This window comes from Rhineura floridana, chromosome 4 (genome assembly GCF_030035675.1).
Source record: "Rhineura floridana isolate rRhiFlo1 chromosome 4, rRhiFlo1.hap2, whole genome shotgun sequence".
NCBI lineage: Eukaryota > Metazoa > Chordata > Lepidosauria > Squamata > Rhineuridae > Rhineura > Rhineura floridana.
In genome coordinates, this window is record NC_084483.1 from 101,911,642 (window position 1) to 101,937,030 (window position 25,389).

At 41.7% G+C, this 25,389-nt stretch overlaps 1 protein-coding gene and 1 long non-coding RNA gene across 4 annotated transcripts in view; one reads left to right on the forward strand and one right to left on the reverse strand.

Annotated features, from left to right (window-relative positions):
- The window catches only part of TMEM200A (transmembrane protein 200A), a 73,559-nt gene that overhangs the window by 20,301 nt on the left and 27,869 nt on the right, over positions 1-25,389 (forward strand). The window lies entirely within an intron of this gene.
- Positions 2,183-4,296, reverse strand: LOC133383330 (uncharacterized). The gene is made up of 3 exons (XR_009762263.1): positions 3,816-4,296; positions 3,446-3,540; positions 2,183-2,796 (listed from the first exon to the last, which is right to left on the reverse strand). It is a non-coding gene; the product is annotated as an uncharacterized LOC133383330 (long non-coding RNA).

A 25,389-nucleotide genomic window follows, 5' to 3' on the forward strand; every position in this document is an offset into this window, starting at 1 on the left:
CCAGATATGAGAGACAGAAAGAAAAATGGAAGTAAGACAATGAATTAAAAATGGGAAATATCTCAGGAAGATACATTCAAAAAGTCTCAGTAGGAAGCATTTAACCTTAGGAAGAGAATGACGTATTATGATAACCATTGACTTTATAATACCATACATGAAAGTGCAAGGTGCATGCTATCTGACTTTCTTTAAGGAACTGCTGGGGATTTCATTTCTTTCTGCTCTGTCTTGTTCAAATTGTGCAGAAGGTCCATAAATGGAGCATATCTCTCTTTCTGGCAGAATGTTAACAATGGTAATATCTTTAAATGCTTAAGGCAGAATAGCTTCAGTTTTTATGAGGCAGGATAGTAGGTAGTCCTGTTCTTACCTTTTCCAAAAGTTCCAACAAGTTCTTAAAAATAAGTGTTTTATAGCTCTGTTTCTCAAGTTGTTTTCTCATAGTGTTATTTGGTTTGTCTATATCTATGTATTAGAGTTGTGCACAGATGTAATCCAGCCTTTTGGCTGGGAAAATCTATAACCTAAGGCTGGAGGCCAGAACTTTCCCCAAGGAGTTACCCAAGAAAGAGAAAGGAATTGGTAATTCTAGTTATGATAAAGTACTCTGCCTTAGATTAGATTAGAGGGGTAGCCAACGTGGTGCCATCATCCCTAGCTATTGGCTATGCTGGCTGCGGATGATGAGAGTTGTAGTCTACTACATCTGGAGGGCACCATGCTGGCCATCCCTGGACTAGCTAGACATGGAGCCAACCAGAGAGAGGAGGTGATCTTTGACTTAAGCCTAATGTGTAAGTGTTGTTTAACTGCCTGGGAACATTGACCACAGTGCTATTAGACAGAATAGGAGGAAAGCTGCCTAGAAAATCCAGTGTGGCCAAATCAACATCCTTTTTTTAAAAGTCTAAAAAATGGGAATTGGGATTAGTTAAAAGATTAGGTTTTTCAGGACAAGTTGGATATGCTCACTATTTCATTGTTAAAATACAGATACACCTTTTAGAGATTATCAGACTCCAATGAAACATCCCGCCCCTCTCTTTCTTCTTATCTGCACAGGTTTACAATGTGATGTTATCCAGGGCTCCAGTCTCTCTACCATTCTACATTCTTTATAAGATTCAATTTTCCTCCACTGTCAATGGTTAGACAGACTGACGATCATCAACCTTTTAGATGGTTTGGAGCTATAAAACAGGACCATCAAAGGGCAAACTATCTGGCCCACCCCATGGTGGCAAGCACTCACTGCACTCCAGTTCCAGTCAATGCCAAATGCGGTCTTGGCGGGCCGGTACAACCAGACCCCGTGGAGCCAGCGTTTATGTATTTGCGGGACAGAGGCAGTGGAGGATCTCACCCACTATCTACTGGACTGTCCTCTATACACTCATCCACGCGCCAAATTTCTGAGCGAACTGATGGGCTCGGGGAGGTCCGGAAGGTCTCGGCAGGAGCTGGTCATTTCTCTTTTGGAGGATAAAGATCCGACAATTTCATATAGGGTAGCGCTCTTTGCCTGCGCAGCACAAAAGATAAGGGCGGCACTCTTATATTATAGTAGTGACTTGTGTTTTAAGCAAGTCAAAGCTGTAATAAAGGTTAATGTACCTTCCATGTACATGCGTGGATGGAATGTTCTGTGGACACTAGTATTGTATGTTCTATATCCATTTAGCTCAAGGTGATGCCTGGCATGTAATTATGCTCCTTACTCCTCGTACAATCATTTTCTCATCTTCCCTGTGGGGTTATGGCAAGTTAATGATAGCAGGTACTGCCTGCACCTGCATATGTGCATATCTGTATGGTCCCAAATCTCATGCCAGTGGGAGTTCATGAGCTATTCCTGCAATACAGAAAGTGCAGGCAGCAGAGGCTGTTTAAAATGGATGTTTAAAATGAATGCTATGAATTTCAGAAGAGAACAACTTAAGCTAGCTATTTTTGGAAATAGGATGTTAGGCTAAATCAGAGAAAGGGACCTTCAGGCCCGGAAGCCAAATAAAGAAAAAAATGACATTGGTTGTTCTGCCCACTGTTTCCCTTGGCCCCATCCACCACTGGCTTGTTACCCCAAGAGGGGAATGTGGACTTCAGGCTGAAACTGATTCCCCCATCCCTGAACTAAACAGATCCTTGGTCTAATTCAGCAGGACTTTTCTTATGCTCTTTAACACTGGATTTTGGAGTTTTCATGCAGAAGGCAGCCTCTGAATTGGCCATTCACACAATTGACACATTATTATTATTTCCATTTATAGACCGCTTACTATCTAAAAGATCTCAAAGCAGTTTACAATAGAATACACAAGGTACAATAAAAAACATATCAAATTAATTTACAAAGCAAAATGCATAAACAATATCCATATCCATAAACATATACATAAACACAGTATAAAAGTCATATTGAGCACATGTAGTTTAGCCAGCTTGGGGGAGGGGTGCTTTGGTCTCCTCAAGGATGAACATAAAGAGTTTTTGCATGATAAGCACCTACAAAATTGCTACAGGGTGATTTTTGTGTTCTCTGGAAGCGCTTGCTTGTTAACCCTGGACTACTTGTTTGTTCAGCCCTGGCAGAGATTCTGGAAAAATACTACCGTTAAGTTTGGCTGTTTTTCCAGAGTGACTAAAAGTTCCTGTTGTGTTTCTCTCTAATACAGACCAGAGTGTGCCACGAGCAGAGAGCAGGTTCATGTCAGAAGGTGTCTGCAAAGTATCCAAGCAGAGATGTCAGTTTTTCAGGCATGATGCTATGGTTTCTTCTTTTGCATTACGTTGTAGCTTTTAAAAAAAGCAAATATGGGGTAAATATTTTTTTAAAACCCTTAAAATCTGATTCCAAAATATTTCAGTGATACACAATGAACTGTGAGTAGATAAATTAGTTATGGATATATAGTTGAGATAATCCTAATATGAAAAAAGAATAAGATGAGGCATTCTTGATGGTAGCACCCTGTCTGTGGAACTCACTCATAGGAGAAATTTGGTCTTCCCTCTCCTCCCCTCCAGTTGACATATTTAAATGAAGACTGAAGATATGTTTATTTGACCAGGTGTTTGAAAATTAAAGTACATCGCTTTGCAGATTGGTCTCACAGATATTTACCATTGCTGTTCCATTGCATTTTTATTGTAACTCCCAGATTTTAATGATACTTTACTTGTTTGTATGATTCTTTCACTGTTTTATTATGTAAAGCTGCCCTGTGCTCCAGGATGGAGGAAGGCTGGGATATAAAATCATTATATATATGGTTATTTATATATATGGTTACATATATATGGTTACTTTTTGGAGCTGATGCCTCCAAAAAGTGGTAGTGCTACATTTCCCACTCACCTTGCCAAACCACCCCTACCAGACCTCCCCTTGGCTTCACCCATTACTGTATAGTTTTTCCTAGCTTCTTTGTCCCACTTAACTCACATCTGTCAGCCATGATAACTTCATAGAACTTCAGGATGGGGGATGCTGACTCCTGTTGTACCATGCTCTGAACTGCTGCTGTTCTCCCTCACTCACTATATTTGCAAAAGCAAAGCAAAATAAAAAGTAAATTCAGGCAGCCTCACAATGCAATGCTTCAAACTCAGTGCTCAATGAATAGATAATCAACTTGCTGAATTCACTGTACAAAGTTAGATGATCCCTAGCTTAATAGCTTTTTAAAAAATGTACGAAGTATAGGGTTTTCCATATCTATTGCTCATTATTGCTCTATAAAACCCCCATGTTCAGAGTCAGTATATCAGTTAGAACAAACTTGAAAATAGCTTTGCGAAAGTTTATCACCTACAGATTTAATTTCTTTTTAGTGGCTTCCCCTTTGGGAGGGGGATGTTCAGTCTCTCAGGCCTTAGAAAATAGAGGTTAAGAAGTTTAGTTATTTTGGTATTACAGAATTTTTAAAAAAGCCAAAGCAAAACATATCCAGGGATTAAAAGAATATTTTGATAGAGCCTGACAGAAGCATAAAAGAACATAGAAAAATTATGGCCTCAGTTGCATTAAAGCTTTCAATTGCTGTTTCCCTTTCACAGACTCTTGACTACAGACAAAACAAAAATTCTTGTTGCTGAAACTAGCCTCTATTCATAACAGAACTGTGTTGGGCTTTGCAGGTTAACAGCTATTTCTCCTCTCTCATCCCCTAACCCTTTAATTTGACTCATAATTTGCTAGAACTCCCTCTAAGCCCAAAAACTTGTTGAGAAATAATGGTCTCTGAGTATTAGTTAAGTGCCTTTTTATTCAAGTCATAACCATAGGCAGTCTTTTCTAGCCCTCGGTTAAACTAAATACACAAGCAGTTTCCAGGCTATTTTCTCTTAAGGCAGGTGCAGTAAAGCAAACTGCTAATTAGTGTTCACTTCACTCTAATTAGTTTCTCCTGAGAACCTCAGGATAAGGAAAAGGTAACCTGAAGGATATAGTGGTCAGTCCTCCTAAAGACAGAAATTACACCTATAGAACAAAGAAAAGTTGCATACTTAAGCCATTATCTTAATTTAATGATCTTCTTGATCTTTGAAAATGGCAACTAGCAGAACTCTTTGCAAAACAAGTAGAGGCTTCTAATGTTAAATGTTTGGCCCAGTGATTGAATCAGTACTGAACTGAGCATCATCATCAAACTCAATTTTAAAGGCTAGAATGCTGGGGAATTAGCTTCAAATCAGGGACTCCACCTAGTAGCCTGAAGGCAGTTTCTACTCACCAGTGGTAGCCAGGTAGCATCTTACTGACAAGCCTGTGCTGAGGGCAAAAAGGAACACACCTTCTAATTCTGCTTGTGGATTTTGAAAAGCATCTGGCTGTTAAAATACAAAATGCTGGATTAGATGAACCTTTGATTTGAGCCAGAAAATATCTTGTGCTGCTCACTAGACGTCTTCAAGCAGAGACTAGACAGCCATCTGTTAGGATGCTCTAACTCTGGATTTCCAGTATCTAGCAGGGATTGGACTAGAATTGCAGAGTGCAAGCTGATGTTGCATGTTTCACATCTCTATGGCCTCCCAGCTCTAACTGCAGATTAAAGGGGCAGAAGATCAAATAAATTTCATTTTAATATGGGTTGGTATTGTTGACTCGGCACCTGTCCACCATGTTGAGCCAGCCTTCATCCACTAATTCCCCCTCCACAATCCATGCCATAGCCACACTGTTGGTGGTTTATCATTGAGACATGATGGATAGATGAAGGCAGAGAGTGAATTAATTTTTGAACTCGCCTAGTGCCAACAAGTTGACGCCCAACACCTAAAAAAAAAGTGCTCCATGCATGTGCAGTTCAAATCTGATTTAATTAAATGCTGGGGTTTTTTTTATTTTTACTGTTCAGCAATTTGAGAGAAAGTGCTAGTGCTTTACAGGAAAAAAATCTGATTCACTGCATTCTAAAGACCCAGTGTTAGTGGTTGTTTACCATCTTGTTTATGAGAGAGCAATTAATGGGTATGGACAACAGTAGCATGATGGTGGACAGAATATGTTCTGGGTGGAATGGAAAGCCCAATAAATAGATTAATTACTAGATTTGGTGGCTTGTTGTGCATATCCTTCCAAGCAAAAAATTGCCTATCCATGTCTATAAGACTGCCTACAGCAAAATAGATGCTGTCTATTTTAATGAATGATTGTGCAAGATTGGCATACCAGAGAAGCAAAAGTCAAAGGCCCTGACAAAGAAGGTATACTTTCTTTTCCCGTGTACTTTTGCATGAATGTAAAGTACACTGTTTCCTAAAAAGGAGGTGGTTTAATGATCCTTGCTCATTGCAAGAGTGTCTTTTGATAAAGCACTGAAGTTAATGGAATTTGTCACATGCTTTTGAAATGCCAAAATACACTGGAAGGGGTAGGCTATTGTGCAGTAGTATGGGATTAATCTTACAGAATATAGCATGTGGTGCATGGCAGTAGTAACAACTTTGCTGACAGCCCCACTGCATTACTATTATGCCCTTTATATGGGGCTATCTCCAATGACACTGGTAGTTTCTGTCAACACAGTACTGTGTCCTGCCTTCTGATGGAGTGGATTGTGAAAGCATACTTCAACAGCAGAGATCTATGCTGGGCTCTTGCCTTCCAAGCATGCTAGTGATGATCTGTAACATTCTATACAATGCCTTACAGAGAAGCTACACTCCTCTGTTCCTCTATGAATTCCAAGCTCAATCTAGATCTGTTGTGTTAGTACGTTATTTATGCAGCAATTCAGGACCACAAAGGCACCCAAAGAGGCTTTCTTATACTTTCATCTTTGGCTTTGGAATTCTCTTCTCTTTTTGATTATACAGCCATGAGAGTGGCTGTATACTATAGTCAGCATGGAGTTTTTGCATTCCACAATGTTTAATCAAAAATACCCCCATGCCATTCTGATGCTTCCCATAAGCTCATTTCAAAACAAAACCTTACAAAACTTATAGTCCTGAACTCAGAAACGCTTGCTTAACAACCCTCTAAATTTTCATGGTGATACACAAAACAGTCAGAGAATCAAGAGTTCCAAGTCTAAAAAGAGAGAGAGAGAAACCAGACCACTTTTGGACTTTTTTCTGTCAGAGTTCTCGTAATCTGTTGAAATTAATTAAAAAATCAGCCATGTTCATAGAGTACCTGTAATCCTATCACTGACCTTCCCCATACTCTGATCATATTCTGCAGTTTAAAAGTTAAAAAAAATGCCTGGCTGATTTTAATTAATTTAAGAAATTTAGCATTGAACTCAATGATAATGTCAGGCATGCTCAGTAAGAACCAACTGTCAGTGTTCTAAGCCAGACTCACAGCTGCTGGGCTTGCCTAATCAGGTGGCCACACCCACACCAGACCTTTATTTCACTTAGACCGTCATGGCTTCCCCCAAGGAATCCTGGGAAGTGTAGTTTGTGAAGGGTGCTGAGACAAGACTCTTATTCCCCTGACAGAGCTCCAGTGGCCAGAGTGATTTAACAGACAGCCGCTCTCATTGAAGCTCTGTGAGGGGAACAGGGTATCTCTTAGCAACACTCAGCACCCTTCACTAACTACACTTCTCAGGATTCTTTTGGAGAAGCCATGACTGTCTAAAGTGAAATAAAGGTCTGGTGTGGATGTGGCCAGGAACAGCTGTGGTTTAAATTTGGGTGTGACGCTACATGTGCCTGCTGTAGAATAAAAAGGTGGAGGAAACCCTGAAAAAGAATGTTGCTGTTCACAGTGTTTTCCTTTTGGAAAGAAAAGGGGCTTTCCCCCTGCCCAGTGCCTGCCCACCCAATCTCCTCCCCTTTCCCCTCCCCTTCCCCATCCCCCTCCTTCCTGCCCTCCTTCCTGCCCTCCCACCCCTCCCCCAGGTCAGCTTCACCTATCCTAAACATCATTATACAGGAGTAGATCCCACTGAACTAAAAAAGCATGCAAATTATAAAACCTCTCCTCCCTCCTATCCCCTCCCTCTTGCCCCTTCCCTTTCCCTTCCTTCACCCCTCCCTTCCCCTTCTAATCCCCTCCTCCTCCCTACTCCTCCTTTTCATCCACTCCACCCTCTGCCTCCCCCATGGTCAGTTTTACCTATCCTAGGACAAAGACCTGGGAGCCCAGGGTTTGAATCCCCACACAGCCATGAAGCTCACTGGGTGACCTTGGGCCAGTCACTGCCTCTCAGCCTCAGAGGAAGCAGAGCTTGGAAAAGTTACTTTTTTGAACTACAACTCCCATCAGCCCAATCCAATGGCCATGCTGGCTGGTGCTGATGGGAGCTGTAGTTCAAAAAAGTAACTTTCCCAAGCTCTGAGAGGAAGTCAATGGTAAACCACCTCTGAATACCACTTACCATGAAAATCCTATTCACAGGGTCGCCATAAGTCGGAATTGACTTGAAGGCAGTGTATTTCATTTTCAAGCATGATTGCACAGGAGTAAATCCCATTGAACTCAATAAGCATGCAAATGATCAAACCTGCCCTCCCCTCCTCCTCACTCCCATCACCTCCCTTTTGCCCCTTCTCTCCCCCTTCCAATCCCCTCCTTCCCCTCCTCCTCCTCCTGTTCTCCTCTCCCCCTTTCTCTTTCCCTCTATTCTCCCCCTCCTCCTCCCCCATGGTCAGTTTTACCTATCCTAGCCATGATTGCATGGGAGTAAATCCCATTGAACTCAACAAGTATGTAAATGATCAGACCTGCCTTTCCTCTGCTTCCCCTCTCCTCTCCTTCCTCCCCTCCCCTCGTCCTTCTTCCTCCTCCCCTGCCCACTCCAGGTCTCCCTCCCCATGGTCAGTTTTACCTATGCTAACCACGATTGCATGGGAGAAAATCCCACTGAACTCAATAAACATGCAAATGATCAAACTTCCCCTCCTCCTCTCCTTCCTGCCTGCTCCCCTCCCCATCCCCTGTGGTCAGTTTCACCTATCCTAAGCATGATTGCAGGGGAGTAAACACCACTGAACTCAGTAAGCATGCATCAGTCTATTCTCAGCAAACTTGCACAGGATCCCATTTCTTACCTTCTGGATTAAAAAGCAGAGAAATCCAGTAATAAGCAAAAAGAACCCTTACAGGCTAAGAATGTATCTATAGCCAACAGATATTTCTATCAAACTTCAAATAGCAGGGAAATTAGGCAGCTATAGTGAATGTACCAGGGAAGCAGGAGACCTGACCTCCTCTCTGAGATATTGGACTGCCCTACAAATTTGTCAAAATGCAAACACAATTTGGGTAGGTCTTTCACAGTCCAATCTACTTTCTGTGTATCTTGGAAGAATTTGTTAACAAGTGCCTCTGAGCATATGGTAAGTGGTGACAACACCTGCAATCAGCCCGAATAACAGAAACAAGACATGTGCTGTGCTGATCTTGTTTTAGCAGGGAGGAAGCAACAATATTAAAACAGTTGACAGTTCAGATAGTCACTTTAAATATTTTTGATTTACTTTGCAGTTTTAGTGAAGTTTCCTCTAGTAAATCATTCTCTTTTGCTTCTGTTTCTGTGAATATGTGAACTACAACAACACTTTGCAAAACTAAAAAAAGCTCCCAAACCAATTGTGGAATAATGGCACTGATTGTTGTGCAGAATAGTTTCCAGTAGACATGAGGAGTATCTCAGTTTGCACAAGATAAAACAGTGGGAGGTGAAATATATTCTAGCAAAACTCTAGGTGTGCTCTCTGTTTTTAATTGACCATGTCCACCTTTCCTTAAGTGGAGTAGTTTAAGCATAGCAGGCTGAAAACATGCATCTTGGGCAGGCCAAGTTTGTTTTTTCCAACAGCTAGAGTCATTGCTTAAGTAGCAACCTCTTGTAATCAGTCTGATTTTACATCAAATTGCAGTTTCAGATTCAATTGTTAATGTGCCCAAAATAGAAATAAAGCATAACACAAACTGTATAGAAATAGAGCATAACACCAGTTTGAAACACAAAAGTCTGTCTTCACCATCATATGACATTGACCAATAAAAGGCTTTGAAATTAATAAAAATAAATTTGACACAGATTTCTAGGGTGAATAATGAGAGAAATATAATCTTCTAGGTTAGATTCTCTGTAAGAACAATAGTAACAGAGAAAAGAAGCAAAGTAAGAAGAACACCAACAAACATACAAAAATATAATTCTCTATCTTTGGAGATGGCAGGTGTTGCCACCACTCACCATATGGTCCGGGGCACATGTTACCAAATTCTTCCAAGCTACACAGCAAGTGGATTGGACTGTGAAAGACCAATCCAAATGGTGTTTGCATTTTGACAAATGTGTAGGGCAGTCCAATATCTCAGAGAGGAGGTCAGGTCTCCTGCTCCCCTGGTGCATTCACTACAGCTGCCCAATTTCCCTGCTTTTAAAAATTTGATAGAAATATCTGTTGGCTATAGGTATCTTCTTAAACTGCAAGGTTTTTTGCTAATTAGTGAATATGCATGAAGATCTGTGGCTTTGCATCTTCTAGAAGTAGTTTACTGTGAAGCTTTTATTCAAACCAGTTTGGTGGCCATAGGCAGGAAGTGATAGATTTATCATATTGTTATTTGCCCTTAAGATAGAAGCAGGGTACAGTTCCAACTGCATGAAAAAATAAACAAAGATAGTTTTATGTGGATCAGTGCTTGAAGAGCTAGACCATAAACAGACTAGGGCCTCTTATCCCAAACAGCAATCATAATGTGTCTTTTTTGTTTTTCATGCAGAGGAAGGACAGACTTGATTCTCAGCATAAGCCAATGTTAACATTTCCTGCAAATTGTTCTTTGACAATTGTTGCAAAAAAGCTCTGCAGCTGTGCGACTATTAATGTCTTATCTCTTATTAAAATCTTTATTATGGCAAGCACTTTATAAGAGAATGTTTGGTTCGTTATTTGGTTTGCTGTTCTTTTCCCCATTAGAGCAGATGTTCAAACAGAATGGATATGACCCATAACGAGGCAGCGGATATCATGCCAAATGGTTTGCAGATGTATTCAATTTGAATTCACTCTTGAATGCTATCGCTTTCATAATGATAAATAACTTTCAGAGATTGCACGAGGGGGAATAGAAGCTGCTGTATTTGTGTTGCTTTCCCCCATTCCATATTTTGCTGATAACCTGTCTTGAAAATTTAGAACTTATTGAAACTAATATATGAGTTATGATATCTTAATCACCAGCTCAAATAGTTCTGTTTAATACATGGCAAACATTAACCTCTACCCAATGGAAAACTATATCAATCAGCTGACAGTTTGAAAGCATAAAATGTTCCATAACGGTTGAATAAGGGCCTCTAATTGCAGTGGCTATTAAAAGATTTTATGTCATGTTATTTCAGTAGTTTGTCTGCTAAGACTATAGTAGAAAGTTAGACTCTCTTATATAACATTATAAACTGAGCTTTTAGGAGTTGCTTTAACATGTTTTTCCTTGTACAGCAGATACGTTCACTCTTATCTATGGGACTTTGCTATTCAAACGGATGTTTACACATATAATCACTTCAGCGTGGACCACAGGCAAAATTTTATTCACTAATAGGCAAAAAAACCTTGCAGTTTAAGAACATATCTATAGCCCACAGATATTTCTATCAAACTTTAAAAAGCAGGGAAATTGGGCAGTTATAATGAATGCACCAGGGGAGCAGGAGACCTGGCTTCCTCTCTGAGATATTGGACAGCCCTACAAATTGGTCAAAATGCAAACACAATTTGGGTTGCTCTTTCACAGTCCAATCCACTTGCTGTGTAGCTTGGAAGAATTTGGTAACGTGCCTCTGAGCACGTGGTGAGTGGTGGCAACACCTGCCATCTCCAAAGATAGATAATTATATTTTTGTATGTTTGTTGGTGTTCTTCTTACTTTGCTTCTTTCCTGTGTTACAAATCTTTCTACAGAGAATCTAAACTAGAAAATTTTAATTCCCTCATTATTCATCCTAGAAATCTGTGTCAAATGTATTTTTATTAATTTCAAAGCCTTTTTATTGGTCAATGTCATATGATGGTGAAGACAGCCTTTTGTGTTTCAAAGTGGAGGTTATGTTCTATTTCTATTTTGGGTGCATTAACAGTTGAATGTGAAACTGCAGTTTGATATAAAATCAGACTAATTACAATACATTGCCAGTTAGACAATGACTCTTAGCTGTTGGAAAAAAAGAGGATGCATGTTGTCAGCCGGCTATGTTTAAACCACTTTATTTAAGGCAAGGTGGGAATGGAGACTGTTCTTCAGAATAGCCAGTGCCATTATTCCACAATTATTTTTGGAGCTTTTTTAGTGTAAAGTTTGCAAAGTGTTGCTGTACTTCACATATTCACAGAAATAGAAACAAAAAAATGATTTTCCTATAGGAAACTTCACTAAAATTGCAAAGGAAATCAGACATATTTAAAGTGACCATCTGAACTATCTCAACTGTCTTAATAATGTTGCTTTCTCCCTGCTAAAACAAGATCAGCACAGCACATATCTTCTTTTTATTCTTTGGGCTGATTGCAGGTGTTGCCACCACTCACCATATGCTCAGAGGCACGTTACCAAATTCTTCCAAGCTACACAGGAAGTGGATTGGACTGTGAAAGACCAACCCAAATCGTGTTTGCATTTTGACCAGTTTGTAGGGCAGTCCAATATCTCAGAGAGGAGGTCAGGTCTCCTGCTCCCCTGGTGCATTCACTATAGCTGCCCTATTTCCCTGCTTTTAAAAGTTTGATACAAATATCTGTGGGCTATAGGTACTTTCTTAAACCACAAGGTTTTTTGCCTATTAGTGAATTTCCCTGATTTTTAATCCAGGAGGTAAGAAATGGGATCCTGTCCAAGTTGGCTGAGAATGTATTGATCATTTGCATGCTTATTGAGTTCAGTAGGATTTACTCCCCTGCAATTGTGCTTAGGATAGGTGAAACTGACCACAGAAGATGGGGAGAGGAGGAGGAGAAGGAGGAGGAGGAAATGCAGAGGGTAGGACTGGGATGGGAGCAGGCAGGATGGGGACGGGAGGAGAAGGACAGGCTTGATCATTTGCATGTTTATTGAGTTCAGTGCGATTTACTCCTGTGCAATCATGCTTAGGATAGGTAAAACTGACCGGGGGGGAGGGAGGGAGGGCTGGAGTGGGCAGGAGAGGAGGAAGAAGGAAGAGGGGAGGGGAAGAGGAAGGGAGAGGAGAGAGGAAGGAGGGGAAAAGCAGGTCTGATCATTTGCATGCTTATTGAGTTCAATGAGATTTACTCCTATGCAATCATGCTTAGGATAGGAAAAGCTAACCATGGGGGAGGAGGAAGGGGAGGGGGAAGGGAGAGGAGTTTATTGGAGGGGACAAAGGAAGGGGGAGGGGAAGGCAGGTTTGATCATTTGCATGTTTATAGAGTTCAATGGTATTTACTTCCGTGTAATCATGCTTAAGATACGTAAAACTGACCATGAGGAGGAGGAAGGGGACAGGAGGAAGGGGAAGGGGGAGGAGGGGATTGGAAGGGGATAGGGAGGGGGAGGGAAGGGACAAAATAAGGGGGAGGGAAGGGGCAAGAGGGAGGGGATAGGAGGGAGGAGAAGGGAGGGTGGGTTTGATCATTCAATGGGATTTATTTCTGTGCAATCATGTTTCAAAATGGAAATGGACTGCCTTCAAGTTGATCCCGGCTTATGTTGACCCTATGAATAGGGTTTTCATAGTAAATGGTATTCAGAGGTGGTTTTACCATTGCCTTCCTCTGAGGCTGAGAGGCAGTGACTGGCCCAAGGTCACCCAGTGAGCTTCATGGCTGTGTGGGGATTCGAACCCTGGTCTCCCTGGTCCTAGTTCAAGACTTACCTGGGGGAGGGGGGGAGGAAATTGGGTGGGTGGGCACTGGGCAGAAGGGAAGCCCCATTCCTTTCCAAAAGGAGAACATTATGAACAGTATCATTGCTTTTCAGCGTTTCCCTCACCTTTCTATTCTACAGCAGGCACATGTAGCGTCACACCCAAATTTAAAACAAAGCTGTCCCTGGCCACATCCACATCAGGCCTTTATTTCATTTTGGAGAGTCATACCTTCTCTCAAAGAATCCTGGGAAGTGTAGTTAGTGAAGGGTGCTGAGAGTTGCTAGGAGACACCTTGTTCCCCTCACAGACCTTCAATGAGAGTGGCTGACTGTTAAACCAGGCTGGCCACTGGAGCTCTGTCAGTGGAATAGGAGTCTCCTCTCAGCACCTTTCACAAACTCCACTTCCCCGGATTCTCTGAGGGAAGCCATGAATGTCTCAAGTGAAATTAAAGTCTGGTGTGGGTGTGGCCCCCTGATTAGGCAAGCCCAGCAGCTGTGAGTCTGGTTTTTAGAACTTTTTAGAACAGTTGGTTCTTACTGAGCATGCCCGGCATTACCATAGGGTGCCAGCCAAAGTTTCTTAAATTAATTAGAAATCAGCTAGGCATTTTTTTAACTTTTAAACTGCAGAAGATGAAGTATGGGGTAAGGTCAGTATTAGGATTACAGGTACTCTGTGAACATGGCTGATGTTTAATGAATTTCAACAGATTATGAGAACTCAGAGAAAAAAGTCCAAAAGGGCTCTGGGTTTTTTCTCTCTCTTTTTAGACTTTGAACTCTTGATTCTCTCTGACTGTTTTGTGTATCGCCATGAAGATTGAAAGTGTTGTTAATCAAGCGTTTCTGAGTTCAGGACTATAAGTTTTGTAAGGTTTTGTTTTGAAATGAGCTTATGGGAAGCATCAGAATGGCATGGGGGGTATTTTCAATTTGACATTGCAGAATGTGAAAAATCCACACTGGCTATCGTATAAAGCCACTCTCGTGGGTGTATAATACCATAAGTAGAAAGCAAGTGTATTGTAACAGATGCCTGAAGATGAACTAGGTTCATTTGACTCAAGCAAGGAAGCAAGCCAGCCCAAATGCTTCAGAGAATGTCTAAACATGTTCACCAGCTGAAATTGGTCAGAGGCAGATAACCAGCGATAATACACAAATTCGATTGGGTCCTTCATGATTTATTAACAATGCTCTTAATGTCTTTTCAAGAATAATCATCAAAGTAGCTATAGTCAGACACATAAAATGCTCTGAATTAATTTGTTTCAATCCAGACTTCCTTGCCTTGACTAAGATAGTTTAGGAAAGGCTTTCAGATCTTAAGTCACTGTGAACCCCAAATGTCTTCTGGAGTTCATGAATTTAATTGTAGGTAAGTTTCATGAGGCCCATTCCAGGCATTACCATAGAAACAGAGAAAGAAAATGTGCACATAGTTTATGCCACTACTTTCCTAGCTTTTAAATTGTGAACTGGTTTGATTTAGTTCAGTCCCATAACTTTAAATGTAAGTAGAGTTGTAACACAGAGATCTGCAGTAACTTTAAATGCCTTGATGCAGCACAAGACAAAGCAGATATGACTTCCTTTTTCCTTGGTCTCCCATCCAGCCCTATAGCCAGATGGGGGGATGGGGCACTGACCCCCCCAGAACCGTGCTTCACCCCCCTCCCTATGACTTTTTTGGGAATATGTCTTCTTTTTTATTTGAGACATGACAGACAATGACAACCTCCATTTAAGGAATGACATCTTGTTTTAAGAACAGGAGCAATTTAGGAATAAAAAGCTCTGAAAAATTCAGTGAATAAGGCAGGGTGAGTGCACAGCAAAAGCCTCATGTGGAAGAGTCCCCAAAAGGCGCTTACTCAAGACTTTCCTGCACGGAGAGTGGATTTTTCATTATCACAATCATCCTATAATTATTTAAGTGATCCTGAAAAAGCCAGCCTGTATAGTAACATGACCCTTGAAGAGTTAACTATAAGAATTTTGTGTTATGGACTAGAGTTAGACTCCACTCTTTGGACTTTTCTTTGCTCTGCTTTTCTGTCTCAGTTGTGTCCTCAACTCAGCCAGCAATAAAGAAGCATGTTTGTTTGCCTGCAGTAAGACATAAGCATTTGTTTAATCTGCAGTTATTATGATGAGTAGAGCAGGACTGGATGCTTATTGCTAAAGGGTGAAATAAAGAGATAACATAAAGTAATCTGAGAAAATGGCTACCCTATCCTTTACTCTTTTATTTTTTTTAATTAATTTTTATTCAAATTTTCAAAACCAAAACAATACAAGAAAAAACACAAATCAATAACTAATACAATAAAAAAGAAAAAAGAAAAAAAATATTGACTTCCGATTTGTCGTAGTTCAGCTATAAATCTATAATATATAACAAGCCTGTCTCTAAATAGATTATAAAATCACCTTCCTCCAGCGGTTATCTTAGTTGGTTTCAAATCTCATTAGCATCATATCATTTTATTCTTCCACAAAAAGTCAAAGAGAAGTTTCCAATCCTTGAGATATACGTCCATCATTTTTTTTTCTAGATAAACATGTCAATTAATCCAACTCATCAAGTCTACTAAGTCCAGTAATTTCAAATCGCTCTTCTTCCATTATCCATATTGGTTCCATCTTCCATCTTCCGTCTTTACGCACCTAATAATCTTGTTGTCATAGTCATATAATAAGAGTCTGATAGGAATTTCCTTTATCACAGATATTTTCTTGCCATCAATTCCGAACGTATCACTGAAGTATTGTTGCAAAGCCGCATCTCTGTTCCTCTTTTTTACATGATACACTAGCACATCTCTTGAAGATTTTTCCATTGACACAAAACAGGGATTTATTCTGTTAACTTTCTCTATTTCAAGTTCCATCAAGTCCTTCCAGTCCAGGAATTTTTTTGAACCGATAATATCTTTATCTCCAATCTCTTCAATTCCTTCAGGGACAGCGCTGAGTTCCAAACCGTAATATTTGTCTCCAGGATCCATCACAGCCAGGAAATCCAAATCTTTTTCCATGTCCATATTTAATCCAATCTCCATAGTTTGAACCTTGGCTTTAATTTCTCTTTCATTCTTTTTTGGTTTTCCTGATCTATCTTTATTCTCCTTTCTCATAGAATCCTGAATTTCTTTCAGCTCCTGTCTCATTTCGTCAAATTCAATTCTCCACGCTTGACAATCATTTCTCAGTTCTTGTTTTATTGACTTAATCCCATTCATTATTTTCTGAAACATGTCTAAAGATAAAGTCCCTTCTTGTACATCCATGATCTTCTTAATTGTCATTCTTAAAGCCAAAGGAACAAAACTCCTTCAATTTTCAATGTCCCAAGCAAAGAGCATTTTATTTATTTATCCAGTTACAAAGGAGTTAATCTTTCAAACCAACTAGCGTCACCTCTAGACAGCCCTTATCTCTTATATGCCCAGAAGTGCAAAAACAGCTTTAGTTCACAGCGTCCAAATAACTAGTAGCAGAGAGAATGAGCAGATTCGTAAAAAAAAAAGTAGATCAGAAAAAATAGTCCCAGACTTATATTACACAAAAGTCTTATAAATCAAAACGATTTCTCTTTTCTCTTCCAATCAGAAAACCCCCATCCGTTGTAATCTTTATAATGCTATTTTCCATGTCAGCTTTTTGCAATAAGAAAAAAGATAGGCTATATTCTTCCCCCTTAGTTCTGTGAGTAAAAAAAAAGGAAAGTTTTGGCTTACCCAGGTTTTCTTAATTGCTGTTCCTTTGACAAATCTCTTTAACTGTATAGATAAGAAAGTGATAAGCATAGACAGGAGAATCCTTGCCTGTTAGTCCGTGTTTCTTTAAAGAAAAAAAAATGGATCACTTTTTCAGCTGAGCTAGCTAAAAATCCTCGCTCTGTCCGAGCTGCTGGGAGACCTTCTTTCACAGACAATTCTGACGAATTCCAGTCTCCAACAATCACAACAAAGCTATGTGGGAAATCTCACGTTTCTTCGGAAGAAATTATCCCCAGTCAAAAAAGACCCTTCTGACTGGATTTAAGGCTGAAAAAGTTTCATCCAAGACAGGAGCCCGTCTCAGAGGCTGCACAGGCGGAGGGATCCTCCTGGGAAGTCCCTATCCTTTACTCTTTTAAAGCACTCACTACACTCACAATCATAGTGCCTATTTTGTTTTCTTGAGTACTTGATGGCAAAAGATGAAAACAGCCCTAGAGGATTAGAAATATTGCTGTGTACACTACAATACACTACTAGACTGTAACTCAGGCCTAATTTCTGATTTTTCCAATACATATAGCTCAGCATGGAGCCTTTTCAAGATTTCTGGACAATAAAAACTAACCCACCAACCGGTAAAAAAAAAAAAAATTCCGATTGCTTTCCACAATTAGTTTCCAATTGCTTAGTTAGGCCTTTATATAGCTGCCAGTTAAAAGGTTTTCCCTTGATTGCCCAACAGGAAGGAAAATTTAAAGGTCAGGAACAAGACTGGATGCAGGGACTCTCAAGGAGAAGTTAACAAATATACCCTAAAGTGTTTATTTTCGATTTTTCCTTCCCTGAACTTGTAGTATGGACAAGTTTTTTTTTCTGGTGAAATCTAAAAGTGAGATCCCTAATGCAGCACTGAAGCCAAACTCAAGAGCTCACTGTCATTACCAAAGTAGTTCAGTTCATGAGGAATCAGAACACAGTGAAAAACCATAGGTGAAAGAGGCCTCTAGCTATAGGCAAAGTCAAGCTTTTCAGTCTGATACTCCTGGAGATCTCTCAAAAAAGGGTGAGACAATTCAACAGATTAAATTCATTTGTGTAAATCAACACACTATTTGGATGGAGGAGGAGTGAAGGGGAAGGTCACAGCCTTTCCCTTTCCCTGTCCTGGCCCTCACATCCTCTCCACCAGTGGGAGGGAGAGGATTGGCTGGCACTATGTGCCTCCCCCCCCCAAAAAATGTCCCACTTAACAAGGAAGGCTGGCTATAGGGCTGCTCCCATCTACCCACCACCTGGAATGGGCAGATGAGAGGGAAATGAGGCAGGAGAGAAAAGGTGCCTGTAGTGACTGCAGATGAATATTATTCCCAACAGTGATCTCTTATCTATCCCCACCCTTTCCCCAGGTACTCATTTTCCTCCCGAAAACATTGGATAATATGTTAATTAATGCTGAAGCAGTAAAATCCTGGGCTCCTGCTGGGAGGAAGGGCAGAATATAAATCAAATATAAATAAATAAATAAATAAAATCCTGCAGATCACTGAAAGAAAAATAATATATAATGTATGTGGAGACTGTGACAATAAACACCAGCATAGAGGAGTTGAAGCACAATAAATGGGAGCATGATCTACATGCTGTTAAGCCCCCCCAGTGCCCCTCCCATTGTGCCCATACTTTGGATCTCTTAGAGATGGGGATCATAGGAGACAGGTTTGGGTTGGCTCAGAAATGGGCTGACCTTCCCAAATTTTGGTGAAGTGCTTTGCTTAGTTCCGAATCAACTTTGCACAAGACAGGAGGTTGTCCATTACTAGATGTTGCATATTGGCATGTGTCAAATCTCCTGACAGCCCTATTTAAATAGGAAAGCCACTGGGAGGCAGCACTGGGATTAAAGAAGCAATAGTGTGTGCATGTGTGTTTTTCCAAATGCAATATTTGGAACCTCACAAGTGCAAAAGGTGCTTTGGGGAAAGCATGATTCGAAAGAAGACAAGGTCAGGGTTAAGCAAACCTCCTCCTCATGCTGCTATTTGTCCAATCCCAGTCACCTCTCCAGGAGCATATATATCCCAGGGCCATTGGGATACTGTTAACATTCATCCATTATGCATATTGTCTAATTTGGCCTATAGCATTTATTCCGAGCAGCTCTTGGCAATATCTGTTCACAACTGTGAAGTCAATCAAACTCACGATTGTAAACATGACATTTATGTTAATGAAAATATTGCCTCAGAAGAGTGCCTTGAAAAATGGAGAAGTAATATATGAGTTTTATAGTGCAATCAACTGCATATCTACTCAGAAGTGAGACCTGTTGAGTTCAATGGGACTTACTCCCATTGCAACCCTAGTCTGACACAATACTTATCTGGGCTGAAAACAATTTCTTGTAGCATCTTCTGCTTTTGAAAGTTTAAAGCTTAACCTCTGATCTGATAGTCTGCAGGGCAAGAGATTGTTACTATTCCAGAATGTTGTCTTAATCTCTGTTCCAAGAACAGGAACACATTTAACTTGATTCATTATCCCTTTTATGACAGGATGCTAGGGCCAATGGAAATAGTTATGTGATGTAAGCTAAGAGAGAGAGAGAGAGAGAGAGAGAGAGAGAGAGAGAGATGTGTAGCCTTGTCCTGTGGATGTTTACCTAGAAGAAAATCTCACTGAATAAATGAGGCTTCCTCTCAAGTCAGCATGCACAGGATTGCACTCTTAATACAATAGGGTATCTCCATTTTAAAGTCTGATCTAAAAGTTAGGAATCTGAATTCTGGCTGCTTGTTTTGTAGCCATTGGCAAAATCCCATCTCAGTCATGGACTTGCTGAGCGGCCTTGGGCAAGTTGTTATCTCTCAGCCTTGGGTCATGAGCTGTAAAATGTGAATAACAGAGACCAAACTCCCTGTCTCTGAATAACTCTGAAGGATTCTTCAAAGGAATATTGAGAATATTTATATTTAAGCAAAGATACATAACTATTCTTAATTGTCTTAATTTTGTTTTGTTTTTCTGGCAGTACTCAGTGAAACAGTACTGTACCAGCACCTTTTTTAAAAAAAGAGCAATGTCACATTTCAATCTCTTTATAAGATGATTTAGGGGGGCTTGTGTAAGCATTCACAGGATTGTACTGTTAATGTATATAGGGTAAATGGGGAAAGAAAGCATTTGTGTGTGAAAATTACAGAAAAGACTTGTCTGGGCTGCAGAACAAGACCAGTGGGCAAAGCGTTAAGAAGAATTGGCATAATACTGAGCAGGAAGTGTCGCTCAGTGGTGGGTGGCAGTGCTGTGCGCTGAGGCAATGGTGGCCCTTCCACATGTGCATCCAGCAGTGGTGATTTCTGAGGAATGACATGTCAGCTCCTTGGCACGTTCCTTCTAGAGTCAGTTCAGTTGGTGGCCCACGTAGGTAAGTGTGTATAGGATTGCAGCCTAGATCTGAATTTAGCCCTTTGCATAACTCTATCTGGAGTCTGTGTGCCAGCAGCAGTGGGCAGGGCAGGGCAGGGCAGGGCAATGCCATGGCTCACTTGCCTTCCCAACATCAAGCGTCGCTGTCAGTTCCTGAAAGGGGGAGAGGCAAAGCATGGGGAGCTCAGTGCGGTATGGGCACGGCATCAGGAGCATTGGATTGCCATGCCCCTCTCCCAGCAGTGCCGCTTGGCATTGGGAAGGCAGAGGAGCAACACCCACCCTGCCTGCATTGCCCTAATGACCGCTACTGTTGTGTGTAGCTGTCTGGATTAAGGAAGAACATTTAGCAAGTTTTCCTTTGGGCTTTTTCTCCCATTGTCAAACATCTTGAATTTAGAAAGCTTTAAAAATCAATTCAGAAATGGGTGAGAAAATATGAAAGGAAAACAAACCCAACAAAGAATCTGGGAAGAGAAAGGGTGGGGAAAATGTCAGCACTGTTTGTCTATTCATTGTTCTATGTGCACTTTCAAGAAATGCAGAGAAGGACCATTTGCTTTATCAAATATATATATACGGGAAACTCAACAAGGTTGTCACTCAGCTGCAAGAAAACCTCACCTTCCTAACAGTGAAACTCAGTAAACATTAAAATCCTGTTTTTTTAAAAAAAAATGGATTAGATTGTAATTTCTCAAAACAGTGCCTGTCATTTCATGAATCTTTTACAGAATGTTGTTTTTCACCAGAATTTACTTGCTGATCTTATTGTGGGACCTTGCAGATAATGCTCTCAGCACTTAAAACACTTGTAGAATGCAATGCTACTTCATAGGCAGGAGAGTTGAAAGAAGGCAGTGAGAAATTGTTGGCTGTCTGTGAAAGGCCTTGCTGGGGCTGAGGTTTTACAGTGTTGTGGTGATTTGAGTGCATGTAATGAGTGTATTCTTGACTTCTATGATATATAGCAGATACATTTGGGGATTGGCGCAGAAGTGTTATGGGTATTATAGCCAAAAGTTGGGGGCTTTTTTGCTTCTTCCAATATTTCCCAGTTTTCAATTTGGGCACTGAATCCTGGAACAAATATTAGTATTATTTGTTATTGGTTATATTTTTATCCCATCCTTCCTCCAAAGAAGTCAGGGCAGTATATCATTGACCCTCCCCTCTCTCTGTATGAAGTTTTAAAGTACCTCTGAGCATGTGCAGAATGTGTCTTTCTTGTCCCACCAAATACTTATAGCTTGTACCTGCATACTTTTAATTGAGAGGCAGGGTACCAGAGCAGATGGCACAGCTTCCTAGCAGAATTAACCTTTCTTTTGTGGAAATTAATCACTGGGTCCAAAAACAACTATCTCCATGAGAGACTGCTTGGAGAGGGGAAAGAATCTCAGACATCCTGGGCACAATCTTGGAAGGGGATGGCATACTTTTCAAAATCTATTGGAATATAATAATAATAATAATAATAATAATAATAATAATAATAATAATAATAATAATAATAATAATAATAATAATAATAATAATAATAATAATAATAATAATAATAATTTAATTTGTGGGTCGCCTATCTGGCCAATGGCCACTCTAGGCGATGTACAATTTAACAACAATACATTACATCATAATAAAATACATCATAAAATACAATATAACAATAAAACAATTCCAGTACAGAGTAGTAGGCTATTCGTCGTAAAAATTTAACCCTTCCCGGAAGTCCCAAAGGCCTGTCTGAAGAGCCAGGTCTTCAAAGCTTGGCGGAATACATTCAGGGAAGGGGCATGCCGAAGGTCATATGGGAGGGAGTTCCAGAGAGTGGGGGCCGCCACTGAAAATGCCCTCTCTCTTGTCCCCACCAACCTAGCTGTTTTAGTTGGCGGGATTGGGAGAAGGTCCTGTGTGGCTGATCTTGTTGGGCGGCATGGTTGGTGGCGCTGGAGGCGCTCCATCAGGTAAACTGGGCCGAGACCGTATAGGGATTTAAAGGTTAATACCAACACCTTGAATTGGGCCCGGAAAATAACTGGAAGCCAGTGTAGGTCGAACAACACTGGAGTGATGTGTTCCCGGCGGCGACAGTTTGTAAGTAGTCGAGCCGCAGCATTTTGTATAAGTTGTAATTTCCGGACCGTTTTCAAGGGTAACCCCACGTAGAGCGCATTACAGTAATCCAACCGAGAGGTGACCAGGGCATGTACCACCAGTGGGAGCTGATGAGCAGGAAGGTAGGGCTGCAGTCTACGAATGAGGTGTAATTGATACCAAGCTGCCCGGCTCACTGCCGAAATCTGAGCCTCCATGGACAGCTTGGAATCAAGAACAACCCCAAGGCTGCGGACCTGGTCCTTCAGGGGCAATTTCACCCCGTCAAACACCAGGTCAACATCTCCCAACCTTCCCTTGTCTCCCACGAGTAGCACCTCAGTCTTATCAGGATTCAACTTCAGCCTGTTCCTTCCCATCCATCCACTCACGGATTCCAGGCACTTGGACATGGTCTCCACAGCTGACTCTGGTGAAGATTTAAACGAGAGATAGAGCTGAGTGTCATCCGCATATTGGTGACACTGCAGCCCAAATCTCCTGATGATTGTCCCCAGCGGCTTCATATAGATATTAAATAGCATGGGAGAGAGGATAGAGCCCCGTGGCACAACACAATTGAGAGGCCAAGGGTCTGAAACCTCCTCCCCCAATGCTACCTGTTGATGCCTGTCGGAAAAAAAGGAATGGAACCACCGTAGTACAGTGCCTCCTATTCCCGATTCCTCCAGGCGATGTAAAAGGATACTGTGGTCGACAGTATCAAAAGCCGCTGAGAGATCGAGGAGGACAAGAAAGGTGAATTCTCCCCTATCTAATGCCCTCCTCATATCATCAACCAGAGCGACCAATGCTGTTTCAGTTCCATGTCCAGTCCTGAAACCTGATTGGTATGGATCCAAATAATCCGTTTCATCCAAGTGTGTCGACAACTGATTAGCCACCACTCGCTCAATGATCTTGCCCAGGAATGGTAGATTCGAAATTGGGCAAAAGTTATTCAAAACTTGGGGATCCAAGGAGGACTTCTTTAAGATGGGCTTTACAATTGCTTCCTTGAGTGCTAATGGCATTACACCCTCCTCCAAGGATGCATTGACCACCGCCTTAATCCCCTCGCCCAGTTTCTCTTTGCAGCTCACAAGGAGCCACGATGGGCAAGGATCAGTTAGACAGGTGGTAGGCTTCACAGTCGAGAGCACCTTGTCCACATCCTCAGAAGGAAGAGGTCGAAACCAATCCCATTTGACCGGGTTGCAACTGGCCAACTTTGTTTCATTTACTGTATCCACGGCGTACGGAATCGAGCTCCGTAAATGTTCGATTTTGTCGGCAAAGTGCTTTGCTAATTTGTCACAGGAGGCCTTAGACTGTTCCAGGGGTTCCTGAGCAACTGGACCGACCAGGCTTCGGACCACTTGGAACAACCTCCTGGGACAGCACTCTGCGGACGCAATAGAGGCAGCAAAGAACCTCTTCTTTTCTGCCTTTATTGCCACTTGGTAGGCAGTTACTGCTGCTCTAACCTATGTCTGGACATCTTCGGCATGGGATTTCCGCCACCGGCGTTCTAGTCGTCTCACCTCCTGTCTCAGATTTCGCAACCGTGGAGTATACCATGGTGCTAACTGAGTTCTATTCAGGGGGAGAGGACGTTTCGGCGCCACGCGGTCCAGAGCCCTGGTGATCCCCTCATTCCACTCCATCACCAGGGTATCAACCATGCGGCCTTCAGCAGGTTCCAATTCCCCAAGCGCAGTCAGGAATCCTTCTGGATCCATTAGGCGTCTGGGGCGGACCATTCTAATAGGTCCTTTTCCCCTACAGAGGGTGTGTGGTATCGGGAAGTCTATATTTACCAGATAGTGGTCTGACCATGACACAGGGGTGGAAGAAGCCACCCCCAACTTCAGAACACTTCCCTCCCCTCCCAGGACAAATATAAGGTCGAGAGCATGACATGGGTGGGCCCAATATTACTAAGGTGCAGTTCCCAGGAAGCCATGGTTTCCAGGAAATCCCGAGGGGCTCCTACGAGAGTGGCCTCAGCATGTACGTTGAAGTCCCCGAGAATTAACAGCTCTGGGGACAACGCACGTACAGCCGAGACCACCTCTAGCACCTCGGCCAGGGAGTCTGCTGTGCAGCGGGGTGGGCGGTACACAAGCAGGATCCCCAAACTGCCCTTCGGGCCCAACCTCCAGTACATGCAGTCAACAAACTTAGTCCTATGAAGAGGAGGTCTGGTAAAAACTAGAGACTCCCAATAGATGACTGCCACACCCCCTCCCCGCCTTCCCACCCTCGGTTGTTGTGCATAACGGAAATCCGGCGGACACATGGCCTCAAGAATGGGAGCTGAGGCCTCATCCAGCCAGGTCTCCATAATACATGCCAGGTCTGCTTGCCCATCCAAGATTATATCATGGATATGTGATGTTTTTTGTACTACAGACCTGGCATTACACAACAACAATCGAAGGTCGGTAGGAATCCTGCATCCCCCAGTTGTCGTCTGGTTCTGAACAGACCCGGAACATGGGATGGGTATTACACATCTATCCCGTGTTCCCCTCATCTGGCATGGTCTGCCAACAGTACCATTCCAGTGTCTGCCGCCCACTCTTTCTATAGTTTGGCCCCTCACCCTCCCTGTCACATCCCCCCCTGACTTGCACATGCCCCTGTCCCTGTTCGCCAATCAGACAGGCCACCCACCCTAAAACAATAATGAGCCGGAGACCCGCCTCTAACACTCTGATACTACTAAATTAAATTAAAATTAAAATTAAAAGTCATTACAATTCCCCCACAACCACACATCCACACATCCATACATCCCCACAGTCAAAATCAGCCCAAAATCAACAC